Source organism: Pyrgilauda ruficollis, unplaced genomic scaffold (genome assembly GCF_017590135.1).
Source record: "Pyrgilauda ruficollis isolate IOZ18807 unplaced genomic scaffold, ASM1759013v1 scaffold24, whole genome shotgun sequence".
NCBI lineage: Eukaryota > Metazoa > Chordata > Aves > Passeriformes > Passeridae > Pyrgilauda > Pyrgilauda ruficollis.
This window is the reverse complement of record NW_024523648.1, coordinates 13,912,352-13,925,634: the sequence shown is the minus strand read 5'-3', so window position 1 is coordinate 13,925,634 and position 13,283 is coordinate 13,912,352.

Here is a 13,283-nt window from a genome sequence, read left to right as displayed (position 1 = left end):
TCTTCTACTAAAGCTAATAGTAGTGTAAATGTGGGAAATTGTAGATATGGTTCTGATTTAAATAGAGAATACAATGCGAACCTATTAGATTAATAGTTATAATGAAACCTGCATGCATTTTTCTTGGCAGTCATTTCAATCACTTCATTGTAAGCAATCCAACTTTCCTGTGTTTCCTCAGTGAAGCATATTTCCAGAGAATTCAGTCTTTCCAAGTGCATTGTCAAGTGCTGATAAATTTTTATGAGCTTCAGCTAGTGGGTGACAGCCACCATGGATATCAGAAATTATAGGAGAGCACTTAATGTGTTCTAGTCCTCCTCTGGAGTACATCTGCTTCAAGTGTCAAATCATGACTGGTATAATCTTTACTTTTTTTTTCCCTTGGTTGTTGGAATAATAACTAAAACTCTCCCTAGAAAACCCAAACAAGGTTTCAGTAGGATAATAGACATTTCATGCTAACATAATAAAATCCAGCAAAAGCTGGGATGGTCTGGGGTGACAGACCACTGCGTCTTTGCTTACCTGTTCCTTGGTCAGGTCATAAAGTGAAACAAGCCAGGACCTAAACAATTCTTAAGTGACTGTCTGTTGTGCTGAGCTGGGACATGTTACAAAGATTACACCTGTCACTATAGGATTGGCTATCCACAGAGGACAAAATTAATTTTATCCCCCTTTAGACAACTGAGATTCATAACCTGGAAACAGAGAGGCCTTGCTATACATAGTGAAAGAGAAAAGGGATTTCAACCCCTAAGAGATCAATATTTACTCTAATATGCTTTTAAATGAGAAAAAAATATACACATTTCTAGGCTAATGTAGATATTGAAAGTAAGGGACATGAGAAAAGCAGAATATAATGATAGGCTCTGGCTTGATTATTTTTTACATACTAAGCCATGAACTGGTAAGCACCACAAAGGAAATTAGCTATCTTATAATGTTTACCATCCTGAGAACTCAAAGTATTTTGTCAAAATGGTGAATTTAAAGTGGAGATAAAATTGCTTGCCTAAATATCATACAATAGAGAGAGAAGTGTCCTGGTCTATAGTCTAGTAAACCATGTAAAAAATTGCATCATATTAGAAGTCCCCCAGATGTGCTAGTTGTAACTTCTGGAGCTATTGCTCCAAATTTTTGATATTCAGATGCTTAAACACTCGGTATGGGTAGTCCAGCAGTAATGAGTTAGTACAGATAATGGGAGGGGGAGGAGAGGGACAGGAGTGCCAATAGAGAGCTTTAACAGAGGGTACTGTGGTACAATTCACTCCTGTGTTCACAGAACAGAAAGGAGGCTCCTTCAATAAAGTTTAAAAAACGTCTACTGAGCTAGAAAGAAGGAAGAGGTTCTAGTGGAGCATGGCAAGAAGACATAGAGAAGGGGTGATAAACGGAGGTGGTGAACTGGAATATGTAATCAAGAATTATGGATGGAGTGGGGGGAAATGTGGTAATTAGTTAATAGTGGCAGAAGCAGTTTCTGTATATAAACATTTGACTTATTTCTGTCACAGAATAATAATTCACAGTAGAGTTGAAATATCCACTGACTCTTAAGTAATATGACTTCCATGAAGTGAATTCTGTACCATCTAAAGGTTTTGTGGCATCCTTTGATATAATCCTTGCAGATTTGAGCACTGTTCACTTAATTTTTGACATATTCAGTTAGAGTATAAAGCACATGTAAAGAAAATAAAACATCATTATATGTAACACAGATGTAACAGATTTTATTTTTACATTCCTCTGAGTTATAACACTTACATTGCAGTACCATCTGTAATCCCTGGCAGAGCTGAGGCATTCTACAGATATATAAGAAATGACAGGTACCCTATGACAAACAGCTTACTGCCTAGCACACTGAGCAAGCTGATGAAAGAAAGAAGGTACAGAATATGAGCTAGCAGGCTGAGCGAGTTAGCGAGGGAGGCAACAAAAAATAGAAAATTAAATTTACATAGGCATGTAAGTCATCTAGGAACCTAACTCAGAAGTCAGTAGGTTTCAAAAGTGGATTGCGCATAATTGCTTTTCCAGCAGATGTTAGTTTATTGAACACCACGCTATCTTCAAAAGGAGATGTTGGTTCTCATACCAATCACCCCTTTGTGGTCTGTGGGGCACACCAAAGAAGGTGCAAGAGATGCTGTGAAAGCATGGGAAGACATGAAAAATAACAAGTTCAACTTTATGTCCATACGTTGCTTGCATCACTGAGTTTTAAAACCCACTACCTGCAAAGTCAGTGGATAGACTTATACCTTCAGTGTCTCAAAGTATATTTTAATAAAGCATTAATTAAGAAAAATATTAGGCTGCTTAGGTAACATGGGCTGCTAATTTGAAATAATGTAAAGGGACAGTCTCAGGTTCTTATGGCTATTTATGTGCTCTGCACTTCCATTTACTTTGCAAGAAAAGTCCAGGACATGGCTAATTGTGCTTATTAATAAGAGAGATATTAGAGTCCACAGTATTTTTGGACTAATTAAATTTAATTAATTAAATGCGTAACACTACAGTGAAGGCATTGCAAGATCACTTGCTTCTGTGGGAGTACCAACAATGCAAGAGGTGACCAAATATTTCCTTTTCCAGGACACTACACTCAATAGCTTTTGTTCAGTTTAAGAGGGCTTCCACTTTGCTTTGATTATGGTATTTCATTACTGTCCACTTACTGAAAGAAGTTTATTGATGATATAGGCTTGGTGCATGATATATGCAATCAAAAACCATCAATGAATCACCATGAAATAAAGGCCAAGAACATAGAAAAGGCACCAGTCAAATGATGCTTCTGTGCTATTAAGTAAAGTGTTTGTATCAGCATCCAGCCCTCCCTGAGGGGATTACTGAGTCTACCTTAATTTTTTTCTTCAAGATGTCTAAAAACAAAGAATTACTTGGTATTATTTATATACATTTAAATGGAATCACCAGTTCTAGAAGTGTAGGCATTTACTGCTGGTAGAAAACCTAGAGGATTTATATACTTTTTGGCATTCTTCCTACAGAGACAAATTGTCCTTTATTCAGGGATTCATCATTCCAGGTGATGAACTCTTGCCAAAATTTTCAAGCCCAAGTAACTAAAACTAGATACCCGGAAAAAAGGTTCCTAAATTGTTCACATAGAGTTCCAATTCCTGACAACAAATGAGATAAATTAAGTAGTGTTGCACATGTGAAGCAATTTTGAAAATAATTTTATTAAGTCATTTAGATGACAGAATGTGGTTGCTTAAGTATGGAAATGCCTGCAGATTTTACCTGAAAAAGCAAAATCCATAAAAGATACACACAGGGAGGACAGGTGAATAAATTCAACGTTTTAATAAGCTGGAGAGTGATACAGCAAGGGAAAAAAAGTAAGTAAGTGGTAAATGATTTAGCATTTTCTAGGTAGCACATTTTTTTATGGTTCATTTCCTCCCCAATGTGAAATCTATAAAAAGAATCTTCAAGGAAGTTGTGCAGAGTGTGGGGTTTCATTAACATATTACAATTACCCTGTGGCCATTCCTTGCTGTTAATCACAAGACCACAACAACTTCTAAAAATACAAACCCACAAAAGGGTAGCTGTTATGAACAGATTTCTCCCCTCACCGCAAAAAAACCTGGAGCTTAAGAAAAGAACCCAGACTCTTCACCATAAGTAGGCTTTAATCTCTGTCTACCTTGTGTGCTTCTCACTTCTATAGCCTCAGAATTACTGACTGAGCAGCACTGTTTGCGTAGCCTATTGCCTAATTGAAGATGTCAGAAGCAATTGCTTTCACAGACTTAAGATTTTATCATACAAACTGGACAGCATAAGTGAGGCTATTTGTTAAGCATTTAATCATATTTTATCAATTGTCCAGAGTTTACATCTCATCACAGATTATAGCTCACTTTGAATGTGAACAGCACATGGAGGAGAACCTTAACTAAATGAAGTTTTCTCTGATTGGTATTTGAATGGCTTTCTTGAAAACTGACTGCTTGCCTGAGGCAGGGAAGGCAAGGAGATGAGGGTGGAACCGGCAATGTTGAGCAGTGATTAAAACATTAATAGCTCACACAGCTCCTTCAATGGGAAAGACTTCAAACGAGTCACAGAAAAACGGAGCTGGTGAAGTGTCTGGAGCACGAGCCCTGTGAGGAGCAGCTGAGGGAACTGGGGGTGTTTAGCCTGGAGAAAAGGAGGCTTCTCTTCAACTCCCTGAAAGGAGGTTGTAGCCAGGTGGGGGTCGGCCTCTCCTCCCAGGTAACAAGTGATAAGACAAAGAAATGGCCTCCACTTGCACAAGGGAAGGCTTAGATTGGATATTAGGAAAAACTTCCTCCTTGATAGGGTTGTCAGGGGACATGCTCCCCTGGCTGAGTCACCATCCCTGAAGGTATTTAAAAGACCTGTAAATGTGGTGCTGCGGGACGTGGTTTAGTGGTGGACTTGGCAATGCTGGGTTAGTGGTTGGACTTTGGCGCCCAATGCACTTGGTCGTCTGGTCTTACAGGACTTTTCCAGCTGAAATGGTTCTGATTTTAAGTACCTGAGATGAATTATGGCCAGCTTTTCATACAGGGAACTGCAGTGGGGTTTGTTTCATATGCAGATGTTGAGTAGCACTGTTTGTAGGTTTTTAGGTAATGGATTCAGAAGGAGAGCTGACAAAGGAGAACTGGTCTCAACAATGTCTTCAACAGAAGCTGGTGTAGTTAAGATTTTAATTTAGGTGAGAAGATTGCTAAAAGGATTGCTAAAAAGTTGGTGAAACTTTACTCATACAATCTCATTCAATGTCACTTTTAATTCCATCTGTCTCTCTAGAAAAGTGTTTGTGATCGTTGCAGTTATACTGGTGGCACTGGTTAATAAGAGAAGCTGTCCAGGAGCAGCTTCTCTTCCATCTTTACCCCTCTGTGTTAATTTCAAAGCGAATACTGAATAATCTCTATCAGGGCTGGCAAGCTCATTATGTGTGAGCTAATTTGTTAAAGTCAATGTTTTCCTTATAAACTGAAGCCATGTTTTTAAACATAATTTTCATTAATAATTCTTAACACTGCATCATGATATTATTATAGAAACAATATTTTTTTGCCATGAAATTATTTTGTATTAATATTTTTTAATATATTTGAACAGTAGGATGGACATTATGGCATATTAAGATTTCCTCTAGTTTCTTCATAAAAATTTCTATTTCTATAAATAAGAATATTGCATTTCTTATTTATCGTTAGATCTGGATAATTATAATTATTAAATATTAAAGCACTTGGTTAGCAACGCATTTTTAGCATATTTATTTCCTCCAATTATAATACAATTTTTCAGTTTTGGTCTGCCAGTAATATCACACATCTCCATGTATTCAGAAAGCATCTTGTTCACACATTGTCCATGAACAGAGATATTTTATAATATATTTTTCTTTTCTAAGGTATTCTATGAGAACAAGTTTCAGCCCTAGACTAAAATAATGAGTTTGTAGTAACAGTAGATATGCATTTTTGATTTTTCTGCTCTTGCAGAAAAAGCTATTTTATGGCTGAGGGCCTAATTCCTGACTTAAACTGCAGTAAGTTTTATTTAAGTATGGCTAACAAGTAGGTGATTAATTATTAACTAGCAATCCCATTGCCTGAAAGCCTTGTACTTGGCACCCCAAGTATTAGTTTTGTTAATTTTATTCTTATCTGATAAATCTGACCTGATGTCTTCATACTTAAGAAAACATTGAAATACCTGAAGCTAAAAGCAAGCCTCTGCTTGGACAAAAACATACTTATGCTAAAGCCATTTGTTTAAAAAACATTTAAACTTATGAGTTCAATCATAATAAACTGAAGTCCTTCAGAAAGTCATTGAAGTTCTCCATGGTTATACAAACAGAGTAGACTCTGATTCTCCAACCAGATATACATCTGCTTAAAGGAACATTGACTTTAAGCAGTGTTTACGGGGCTTTCTCAAAAACTTGCCAGCGGTTTTACTGACCTTCGCCTCCAGATGTAAATTATGATATCACATCAGATAATACAGGTAATTTCACCATTTGATAGCACCCACTGGAATTTAATCTATCCCTCCTCATTACCTCTTTGTCTGCCCCACTTTAAAAGTGAAAACATTAATCTCATCACCTCAAACCTTGCTACATTTTTTGCTACAGAAATTCCATCTTTCTCTGTGGATCTGTATATATTTATTTTTTTTTAAGTCTGAGGAATCACTGCAGTCTGGGTGTGTGGAGATGGCCTCTACCCAGACTAAAGGCAGAGCAACATGTGCAGCCCTGACCCAGCAACAAGTGCAGCCCAACCAAAGGTAATTTGTCCTAAATATCTTATGGGTAATCAGATATTCTCTCTGGTGTTTTTTTTTTTTTTTTTTTTTTAAGCTACTGAAAGTATTAGGAGTAAGAGTTAACATGGAAGAGGAAGAAGGGAAAAAGAAAGGCCTGGCTCTTGCAATGGGGAGCAGATGAGGCTCAGGATAGCAGGGCAGACACCTGGAAGTATAACCCTAGCCTTGCACATATTGGAGAATGCTCCAAGGCTGTGGCTGGGGAGGAAGTGCTAGTACTTAGCTTACAGGTCCTGTCCTTGTAAACCTTTTCTATAAAAGTTCCTACACAGACAACATTGCTTCAATTTGCCTGATGTGTATTAAGTTTGGCAGATTTCTTTATTCCTTTTGGTTTATGGTGCCATGTGAAGTAACACTTTAGGTGCAAATGGGTAGAAGGAAAGGTAATCACTATTGTTCTTAAAAAGGATAAATATGAGTAAAACAGATTCTTTTGGGCCATTCCAACCACCCAGGAAGGGTGGGTTGGAAGGACAACACAGCAGAGCAAAAGCTATCCTGGAGGTTCTTGGAATGTGTCAATGGCAATTTCCTTACATAAGTGATTGAGGAGCCAATAAGAAGAGTGCCGTACTGGACCTTGTGCTCACCAACAGGGAGGAGCTGGTAGGCAATGCTGTGACCAAGGCAGCCTTGGCTGCAGTGACCACGAGATGGTGGAATTTGAGATCATCACGGCTGTGAGGAGGGCAAACAGCAAGCTCTCTGCTCTGGACTTCAGGAGAGCAGAGTTTGGCCTCTTCAAATACCTGCTTGGTAGAGGATGATGGGATAGTACACTGGAGGGCAGAGGGACCCAAGGATGATGGCTGATATTCAAGGACCAACTCCTCCAACATTACAAATAATGCATCCCAACAGGTTGCCCAGGAAATCTGTGGATGTCCCCAGCTCTGGCAGTGTTCAAAGCCAGCTTGGATAAGGCCTTGAGCAACCTGTTCCAATGAGAGGTATTCCTGCCCATAGCAGGCAGATTGAGACTAGGTTGTCTCGATTTAAGGTCCATTCCAACCCCTTAACTGTTTATGATACCACGGCTCTATGTATGTACCAATTCATTTGCTAGCCAAAAGCACAAACAGAAATCTTGCCCTAAATTGTCATGCTAAATTCAGCTTTTTGATTTTTCTGATGCTTTCTCTCATACCTAACATTTACCAGAAAGAACCACCCATGGGTGGTTCACTGGAGCATCTTAAAAGACAGGAATAACTCATCATCATCTGCCCTAAAGAATTAAAGTAATTCTTTTCTATTCTCCCTATTAGATTTGCATATGCTGCAGAGCTAACCAACTTTAAGAGCAGGGAATAACAACAAATAATTCCCTTTCCTTCAGCAAAACAACTTAATTTAATTTGACCAGCCACAGGGAAAAAGAAAACCAACCCAAAGAAATAATCCCTTCAAGAAAAACATCATTCTTCTGCCAACTGTGTTTCCCAAAGTGTCACAGACTGAAAGCCAAAGTTAACACTGCCTTCTCAGTCATATAATGGCAAAGCAGGGAGTCCAGGTTGCATAGAGGTCACCCAGTGTAAGAAACAGCTTCTCATCTCACTTGCCCACACTGCTACATGACAAACATGCAATATTTAAATGGCAAATGCAATATTTAAATGGCAAGCCAGATAAGGCATCCCTCTTGTTATGATTACATTTTGACCTTTTCTGAGTTGCATAATATTAGACTAATTGTATAATCGGTCTCATTTCTTCTGTGCTCTCCCTTGAAAGTACCCAACCAGTGCTTCTCACCCTCTTGTAGGCAAAAGCTATTTCAAACCACCCACCTAGCAGTTTTATCGCCTTCCCTCACTCTCTACTGGTTCATGCCCTTATTGGATATAATATACCTTCCTCCCCTGTGGTAAACTGATGTTACTTAAATTGATTTTTTCTGAATGCTACTAGTATAGCATGCAGCAGCTTTGAAATAGTTGAAAGATTTGGATCACTAAATCTTTAAAAATTATTCCTGATTAGCAGGCAACGTGCTTCAGACTAACTTTGTCTTTCTATAGCTGTCTTTCCACTTCCTTCAGTAGTTGCATTTTTTGGCAAGTTATGATGTAATGACTATCCATATCATGATTTGAACTAGTGGTTAATCATATTCTGTGTAATGAAACAGCAGGGTTTTTTTGTTTGCTTCCTGTAATGCTGTTTGCTTTGAATTCTATGCTTTTAACATTTGTGCTGTAGCTTGGCTATTACTCTGTTATAATTATTTCAGATGTTCAGTTAGCCATTCGAGAGATAGGCTGTTACCAACAGGAATATTGTCAAGGACACGTCTAAAGCAAATAACTAAACAGGACTTCTTAGGCGCTTTGATGTCCTTTGTTTTTCAAACATTTGCACTGACATATTTTCCTATATAATTATCACAATCATAAACGAGATCTGATCAAAGCATTCTGCTGCTTATGAAGGTTGAAACTTTTAACTTTTCATTTTTGGTTTTAGAGATCTTGTGCTTACGGTTTTAAAAGCATCTGGGGAAGCCCTAGTTGGCAGGTTTATATAGATGTGGGTGTCTCTGATACAGTCATTTTTTTGTGATTTTATGTGCAGAGCAAGTACTGGATCTATCTTCTGAGTTGATGGTACTGCACTGCAGTGTAAATACTACAAACTCAAAGCATTGCATTACACAAAATCACTAAGAAGGGAAGCTGTATGATGGCTGAGTACAGTGATAATTTCTTCTGCCTTGCTCTACACTAAAGTAAATATCACACATGATTGACATAGATCTACTGGCATGCAGCAGTAAGGAAACACAGCACATGAAAGTGGTTTCCATCCCCATGGTCAGGTAGCCCATGCTACCTGGGGAAGGTGGGCTGTCACACCATCTCAGTAGGCTTCAGATACCTCACAGACCGTGAGCTGAACACATCCCCACAGGACTTCAGGAAGCAGTCTTCCTGCCAGCCTGCCCACAGCTCTCCCTCATCAGCTGGTTGACTGTGTTACCTGTATCCAGGGCTATGGTAATCTGTGAAACCTGTCCCGCCACTGCAGGAATTGTGAGCACTTGGGCTGTGCTGCAGCAGGGAGAATAGGATGGTGCTCTCATCGTGTGGCCTGTCCTTGTCAAACCAGTTGTGCTATGGGCATTGCTACCATTCTTCCTGTTATCATGACTGTTTTGCTACTTTCTCCACTCTTCAAATAGTAACCCTTTGTTGATCTTCATTGAATCTTCCCATCTTTCTTCTGCTTCCAGCTTTGCTTTTAATGTCTTTCATAACAAACACAGAAGAAACAAACCTGTCAGTTATTTTTGTGCCTATATTTTGTGCCTGTCCTCTTAAGTGCATTCTTTCAATAAAATTTAATTTAGCTGCTGCAGCTGTACTCATTGCTTAAAATAAATATATTAAGAGGTGTAGAAAATGGTCAGGTATTCAAGGAAAGTGCTTGCACTTATGCTTGCTTCTGACATTTGCAGTGCTCTTTAAGAGGCCTGAGCTGTTGCAATATATTTCTGCAGGATAAAATGACTTAAGATTCTATTTCAGTCTCTAATTTCTGTCATTAAATGAACATCTTTGGTAACACTGAGATGGAACTTCGAGTTTCCAATGCATTTTCCAAAAGGAATAGGAGATAACACAAGTGTCTTAAGCAATGTTAGAGTCACAACACCCGGACAGGAGATGAGCCAGCACTAAGGTCTGTGTGGCAGCTGTCTCTACCTAAGCAAGTTGACTTAATGCTCAGTGGGCTGAAGTTTAAGAGAACAGATTTAAAAGAACACCTTTCCATGTGACTTTGTGACTTTCATGGAACTACTGAGATGCTTTAAGAAAGGCACACAACTAGAATTTTGCAAGCTTTTTTTTTTTTTTTTTAATTTGTACCTTTTGAGTTGTGCTGGACATTTGGCTCCACATTGTGTTTCCTTGCTTTCTAGATATAGTACCCTGCTTACTTCTAGACTTAAAATAAATTGCCGTTTTTCAGTGTTGGAATAAAAAGCAGATTAAAAAAAATGTGGGGAAAGAAGTGATTTGCTAGTGGATAGACATCCAAATGATACACATGGAGAATTATTATGTTTGAAGCTTAGGATGACAAAGTAGAGAAAGATATTTCATACTGCCCTATTGTATGTGGGGAAGTGTAATCCATCAGCTACTTTGATAAGCTTTACTATTTTTTTGGAGATTGCTGTGAAATGATCTCATGAGCTGAATCAATTTAGACATTCCAAACAAATGTCTTTTAAAATGCCCAAATGATGTATATGAAGAAACGATTGCTGTGTTTGTGTCTAGAGACCGATGCGTTTTTCTTCATTTGCATTATGCTCTGACACTGCTGTAGCTTCTGGAGTTGCATTTCAGTAGGACTTGCTGTTGATTTATTTTTAATTTGATCTTAATCAGCTCTATGTTTTTATCCCCTTTCTTTTTGTCATTTTATTTACTTAAGTATCAGCACAGTTCCTCAATAAGAGGCTTGGAAAGAGAAAGCTCACATTGTCTGGCTTCAGTAACCATCAGCTGTATTACCACATGCACATCTATCAAGATTAGTTACTTTTCCAGTACATAAAATCCATTTATGTAACAAGAAAATCAAATAAACACCGCTGTGTTTTCTTAAAATCTCTAGTGTCCATGTCTTTCTTTGGCCACATAAAAATGATTTCTGGGAATTTAACAGCATAAGGTTTAGTTGTTATGTTAAAGTCTCAAGTGAACTGAACAAAAAACTGGACCTGTCAATATCCTATCTGAAAAGGGAAAATAGGTGAGGTTGCCTTTTGTTTGAACAATGTGAATTTAAGTAAATGGTTTGTTATTTCAATATCATTTTACATCTGATACATAGACACTTGCCTGGCTCTCTCACCAATGAAAACACATTAGTCTCCAATTGTTCTGAGGCAGACACATGGAGCAGTCTCCCATTTATACATGCCTCCAAAAATACTGGTCATCCAAGAGATCCTCAGGAGGTGAGTCAGTGATCTGTCACAGTCCAAAAGCATGAACTTAGTAGACAATATAACCAAATTCAGAGTGAGGGGCAGACCTGGCTGCAGGGAGTCTGCAGGGAGAGGTGTCAGGCCTGTGGCTGGAGACCCACCTGACTTGTGGTGGACACCTCATCTTTGGGAGAGCTGTGGAGCTGAGTGGAGGAGGGCACAGAGGGGCCAATGCCATGGCTGAGACCACAGGCACAGGTAAGAGAATGTAATGGGGTCTCTCTTTCAAGGATGAGTTTTAGCAGGAGTGTCCTGCCTGCCTCCTTCCCTGGGACCTTGCACTGAGTAGGGGGCACGCAGGACGAGGCACTGCAGACAGCACGAAGCAGAGCAGCCTGTTTCTTCCTCAGACCATGGCAAATATTGGCAGAAGGGCTTTAAGTTTAAGATCTCACTAGGCAGCTCTACAGAGGGGCACCTTCCTTTCCCTGCCCCAATTCTTCTTCCTCCTCTTTTCCATTAACCTTTCCTGTTCCCAGGATCCTGACACTTTGTGCTTCAAGTGGAGCAGCTGACTAGGCTCCTGGAGTCCCTCACACCATACAAGTGTCTATGCCAGTGGGAAGTTTTCTGTTGCCCCCAGTTTTCTGAGAAGGACAGCTCTAGGGAACGTTGCAGCAGTTCCCTGAAAAGGAAAGATTATTACCTTTTCTTATGTTTTCTTTATTTCAGGCATGCTCATACCCCACATGAGAAAAGTTCTGGTAAAGTATGAAGATGGACATTGCACAGGGTCAGACTGTTGCCAAGACAGGCTTTTAAGGATAAAGAATACTGTGCAGGATTTATTTTAGGGCGGTTTCTGATTTGCTGCTCATCACTATTATATCTGGATCACAGCACTGGCAGTTTTATATAGTCAGCTGTTTGGATAGTATGCTCATTATCCCAAAGTAAATGTGGGAAGAAATTACTCGAAGAATTTCTTTTTTGCACCTTTTTCTCTGTCTGATTATGCTCCTTTCTTGCATATACATTCTTTCTACAATTAACAAGGGTTTCTAAATGGATTCCCTGTCAGCAGCAGTAGAAATGGATCAAATTTTTAACTTTTTCCTGAGATTTATGGGTCTCTGGAACTCAAGAAAACATAGTATGAATACATGGAATTTTTTTATGCTGGTCTTTTCATATTTGATCCACAAATAAATAGCATTTGATTCTCTAGTCCTCATTTCCCTATCCACCAGCATCCATCTTCATTTCCCAGTGGAAACCAATGCCATTCACTTTGGCATGTTCTTTTTTGGGGTGGTATTTCTACATGGGAACCAGGATATGTGAGTCTGTGTGGGGAGGGGAATGACGGTGACCAAAACTGGGAAATGCTCCTGGAGTCCACAGAGCAGACATAGGTTATGTCAATACCACACTATGGGGCACAGTTTAAGGCATTTCCCAGAAAATAGTCTGAAATTATTCTATTCAGGTCAACTCCAGTTCTGAGGAAGCATGAGAGGGGATTGTTTGGTATTTTTAGGGCAAGCCCTTTACGTGTTCCCTAACATTAATTTCATTTTTGGAATCTCTTCCTTGAGAAAGCAAATGAACAAATATCCATGTCTGTGTGAAAGGTGATCTATGGGGCACACTTAATTCAGAAGGTGTGTTTAAAAAGAAAGATAGCTCCTTCTTCACTGAGCATTCACCAAGTATAAGCAAGGCATGATTGTATTGTGAGCACTATTTTCATTATTTTTAAGACAATAATGCTAATTGGAGGAAGGACCAGGCATTTAGGGTGTTTCAAGTTGGAGCTGAAAAACTTGTGCTGACTTCTGAGAATGTAAATTTCTCCAAGGTGCTGTGTTTGGCTCTGGTTAGGGCTATAAATCTTTCATTTTCACAAGCACTAAATTCATTGACAGATTTTGAAAAGTACCTTTCATTTTTT